Below are 5,526 nucleotides of genomic sequence, written 5' to 3' on the forward strand. Positions count from 1 at the left end.
GTGGGGGTAACAAGAACCTATAATGGCTGAGTCTTAGGTCCTTGTTCCATCATGGTGGACCTGGAGACCGGCTCCTGGAGCCCACCACAGTGACCTCTGAAAGTCACCTGATGGTGCTAGGATCGGGGGGCGGGAGGCAGCTGTGGGTGCTGTAGCTGAATCAGCAGATCCAGGAGAGCCACAGGGACCCAGATTTGGAATACTCACATAAACATGCTTAGCAGAACCAAGCAGTTCAAACTCACTTCTTCCTGTAGACAGTAAGAATACTGTTTTATAATTTCCTTATATGTAACCTCTTGAACTGGTTTTCATATTATCTCTTCCTTCCTTCTTCCCTCCCAGTAATCTCTGTCTCTCTCCCTCTCTCTTTTTCTCTCTCTCCCCCCACTCCCTTCCCTCCTTTCTTTGTTCCTTTCTTCTATTCCTCCAAAATAATTGCCCTTTTTCTGCTCAACCCCTGAATCATCAGCACATGCATTTATTTAAAAACTGATGACAACAAATTACTGAAAACCATACAAAGCCATTAAAAACTATAAGCTTGAGTATTGATGCTTCATGAAATTTACACTAATTGGAGAGATTTTGGAGCTAGACATTGCCTTCCTCTATCATGAAAATAAAATGGTAGCTTTTCCTCTCTAAAAAACACAGCTTGCCAGAATTCTTTTATGATGTCTATGGGTTGTTTCCTTTCTATGAAAGTAGAATATTCATCTTATTGTCATAAAGAAAATCCAGGAATGTCTACACATGTTCCACAGTTTAGGGGATATATTAATACTCCCAGTTGCTTTTCTACTCTGCTAGTCTAAGGAAAATATACACACAGGCAGCCCTCAGTGGCTAAGGAGGATTGGCTCCAGCACTCCCTCCTCGATACCAAAATGCATAGACGCTCAGTCCTTTGTCTAAATGGCATACAATTTGAATAGAATCTACACATAGCTCCCCTTATAGCTTAATTCAGCTCTGGACTATTCATAATACATACTACAATATAAACTCCAGGATAGTAGGTGTTGCACTGTATTGTTTAGGGAATAATGAAACCAAACTCTCTGTACATGTTCAATACAGGCACAATTTTCATTCCAGGGTTGGTTGAAACACTTGGGTAAGGAGAATCAACTGTATACATAATTTAGTTACTATTGTTTGTCATCTTGCAAATGATAATATTCATCAAATCAAGTGGAACAACATATTGTATCTTCCACATGTACTGTAGCCTGGAGTTGAAACTCAGCCCCCTTGTTTGATGCTGGAATTAACAGACAGAGAGGTGAGAAGGGGCACTGGGAACAGGAAGGCCCTGAGGGTGCATCACACAGCCGCTCTGTGCTAGAAGGTTGTTGTATTGTTCCTGCCCTACCCCAAGCTGCCTCTGTAGTATTGCCAGGGATTTAGTTCTGAAGATATCTGTGGGCATATAGGTGGTCAAATCTACTAATTCCACTTTCCTTATTGTCCAAAATTTGCACAAGAATATTAAGTAAAAATTTGCTACTTGAACATAAACTTACACAATTAACCCATCAAAATGTAAATTTTATAAATCCTCTTACACATTTAAAAGTTAGCTACAAACCTTAGATTCTCTGTATGTCTCAATAAAAGCACAAGCCTAATATGCTACATTTCACTAACTGCCTGAAGTACCCTAAAAATAGACAAGACACTCACAAATTATGCAATAATTACAAAACATATTTTTCTACATAAACTGTGAGAAAACTCTTGATCTTGTGGGCTTAATAATGAAGAATAATCAATTTCTAAATTATTTACATACCTAATGTATTTTAATGAATCAAGATTATAGTGACCTATCAAATATCAAAGGAAAAGATGGTTGCAAATCAACTAAGATTATTGTCCATCAACATTGATTATTTATCAAACCAATGGACACAGTTGGAACTTTGATAGTTAAACACTTGCAGGTGGCCAGCGCAGTGGCTTAACAGGCTAATCCTCCGCCTTGCGGCGCTGGCACACCGGGTTCTAGACCCAGTCGGGGCACCGGATTCTATCCCGGTTGCCTCTCTTCCAGGCCGGCTCTCTGCTATGGCCCGGGAAGGCAGTGGAGGATGGCCCAAGTCCTTGGGCCCTGCACCCACATGGGGGACCAGGAGAAGCACCTGGCTCCTGGCTTCAGATCAGCGCAATGCGCCGGCCGCAGCGGCCATTGGAGGGTGAACCAACGGCAAAAAGGAAGACCTTTCTCTCTGTTTCTCTCTCTCTCTCACTGTCCACTCTGTCAAAAAAAAAAAAAAAAAAAAAAAGATTCTAAATACTTGCAGGCATTTCTTACCTGGGTTCCTTTCAGAATCAAGATGGACTCATTGTGTTAAGGGAAATGTTCACAGTTATTCTTTCTTCTGAAAACTGGCTTCTCTGCTCTCTTCCTCCAGTGTGTCTGTGTTGTGGGATGTTTTGTGGGCTGAATTGTGTCCTCCTCAAAATCCCTATGTGGAAGTCTTCAACCAGGTGCCTCAGAAGGTAATTGCATTTGGAGATAAATCCAGTTACGTTTGGAGGCATTAGGAGCTCAGACTTCAACATGAGAATTTGTTGAAAAGATAATTAAGGAAAAGTGAGGTCATCAGAGTGAGGTCTAATCCAGTTGGACACAGATACACCCAGAGGGAAGACAATGGAAAGACCCCAGGAAGGGAGGCTATCCATTCCCAAGCCTAGGAGAGGGACCTGGAGGAGAACGGTCTTCCCAGCCCTTGGAAGGGACTCACCCCATCAACACCTACCTCTTGGAACTCCCAGCCTCCAGGAATGAGCGACAATGCACTGTGGCTGTGAAAGCCACCCAGTCTTTAGCACCTTGGGTAGCAGTCCTTGGACTAGTTTCAATTCATAATTTAACTCATTACATATTTTTTTTGCCTCTCAGCGCAACTGGTTGTCTTTCAGAGGTTTTCTTTTCCAGGAGATTAGAGAATGAGTTGAGTTGTTACCCCTTCTTTCTGAATTCTCACCAGTCCATCATGCAACAACCAGTCGACACTCTTATTGGTGCTTGTCTATGGTCCCTTGACTTGTTGGGCCCTCACTGCTCCTTGTGCAAGTTCTACCTCCTTTCAGAACCTCTTTTCCTACCCCTTCATACTAGGCACAGAAATAGGCAAACACACACACGCACACACACACAAACTACATACCTGCACTTTCAAACATGCATCTGGAAAAACAAAAGGTCAATTATGTGAAGCCTCCTATTGATTTTAGTTAATTAAAAAATTGTTTTCATCCTTCTTTTGCATATCATTATCCCTGAAACATTTTAATGAAGTTATTTCCTCTTTGAATACCAGGGTTTTCTTATAGACTGAATCCATTTCAATTAGCTAAAGTACGTAGTCTCTTTTGATGCTTAAATGATTACAACCTGGCCAGTGGAAGTCTTTTAAGTCTCTCTTTGGTCCATTCAGTGTGCCCATACACATTTTTTAAAACTCCCTTTTCTTTTGGAAGTCACTGTAGCTTGACCATGTCATGTCATGGGTGCAGAAATCGGGGCCACCACTTCCGTGTTCCCTTACAACAACAGGATAAAAAAATACTTGAGCAAGACAGGCCAGGCAGACATTGCCAATCTAGCTGAGGAGTTCAAGGACCACCTGGTACCTGACTCTGGCTGCCATTATGACCAACTGATTGAAGTTAACCTCAGTGAGCTGAAGACACACATCAATGAACCCTTCACCCCTGACCTGGCTCACCCTGTATCAGAAGTGGGTGCCATGGCAGAGGAGGAAGGGTGGCCCCTGGACATCTGTGTGGGTCTCATCAGCAGCTGCCCCAATTCAAGCTATGAAGACATGGGGCCCTCAGCAGCTGTGGCCAAGCAGGCACTTGCCCACAGACTCAAGTGCAAGTCCCAGTTCACCATCATGCCGGGCTCCGAGCAGATCTGCGCCACCAGCACAGGTCCTGAGGGATGTGGGTGGCATCGTTCTGGCCAATGCCTGTGGCCCCTGCATTGGCCAGTGGGACAGGAGGACATCAAGAAGGGGGAGAAGAACACCATTGTCACATCCAACAACAGGAACTTTACGGGCTGCAATGACGCCAATCCCGAGACCCACACCTTCATCACGTCCCCGGAGATCTTCACAGCCCTAGCCATCACGGGAACCCTCAAGTTCAACCCAGAGACCAATTTCCTGACAGGCAAGGACAGCAAGAAGTTCAAGCTGAAGGCGCTGGATGCCGACAAGCTTCCCCGTGTGGAATCTGACCAGGGGCAGGGCACCTACCAATATCCCCCCAAGGACAGCAGCAGGAAGCTGGTGGACATGAGCCCCACCAGCCAGTGCCTGTAGCAGCTGGAGCCTTTCGATAAGTGGGATGGCCAAGACCTGGAGGAGACCTGCAGATCCTTATCAAGGTCAAAGGAAAGTGTACTACTGACCACACTGGCTCAAGTTCTGTGGGCACCAGGACAACATCTCCAACAACCTGCGCATCGGCGCCATCAACATTGAAAATGGCAAGGCCAACTCCATGCGCAACGCCATTACCCAGGCATTTGGCCCTGTCCCTGACACTGCCCGCTACTACAAGAAACATGGCATCAAGTGGGTGGTGATTGGTGATGAGAACTACCAAAAGGGCTCGAGCCCGGAGCATGCAGCACTAGAGCAGCGTCACCTTGGGGGCCGGGCCATCATCACCAGAACCCATGAAACCAACCTGAAGAAGCAGGGCCATGGCTGGTGCCCCGGCTCACTAGGCTAATCCTCTGCCTGTGGCACCAGCACTGCGGGTTCTAGTCCCGGTTGGGGCGCTGGATTCTGTCCCGGCTGCTCCTCTTCCACTCCAGCTCTCTGCTGTGGCCCAGGAAAGCAGTGGAGAATGGCCCAAGTCCTTGGGTCCTGCACCCGCATGGGAGACCAGGAGGAAGTGCCTGGCTCCTAGCTTCGGGTCGGCACAGCAATGCGGGCTGTAGCGTCCATTTGGGGGTGAACCAATGGAAGGAAGACCTTTCTCTTTGTCTCTCTCTCCCTCTAACTCTGCCTATCCAAAAAAAAAAAAAAAAAAAAAAGAAGCAGGGCTACTGCCCCTCACCTTCACCTACCCTGCCGACTACAACAAGATCCACCCTGTGGACAAGCTGACCATCCAGGGCCTGAAGGACTTTGCTCCTGGCAAGCCCCTGAAGTGCATCATGGAGCACCCCAACGGGGCCCAGGAGACCATCCTCCTGAACCACACCTTCAACGAGACCCAGATGGAGTGGTTCTGTGCCGGCAGCGTGCTCAGCTGGATGAAGGAGCTGCAGCAGTGAGGTCACGCTCCTGGACCTGCCAGACTGTGCCGGCCTCAGAGCTGTGTGTTGCACCGAACTGGATCTGATCCATCCAGGCCATGGCTTCTTTTCTTCCCCTCAGCCCTGGAGCGACCCACGGCTGAGGAGCTCCTTATGGTCTTCAGCCCTCGCCCCCCTGTTGCCAGTCTGGTTCAGATCTCGAGCGGTCTCCCACAACTGTATTTATTTTTGAT

At 47.0% G+C, this 5,526-nt stretch overlaps 1 pseudogene; it reads left to right on the forward strand.

Moving 5' to 3' along the window:
• Positions 1-3,521: 3,521 nt before the first annotated feature.
• Positions 3,522-5,311, forward strand: LOC133775318 (aconitate hydratase, mitochondrial-like; annotated as a pseudogene).
• The last annotated feature ends 215 nt before the right edge of the window (positions 5,312-5,526 follow it).

The sequence above is a fragment of the Lepus europaeus genome, chromosome 16, assembly GCF_033115175.1.
Source record: "Lepus europaeus isolate LE1 chromosome 16, mLepTim1.pri, whole genome shotgun sequence".
Lineage (NCBI taxonomy): Eukaryota > Metazoa > Chordata > Mammalia > Lagomorpha > Leporidae > Lepus > Lepus europaeus.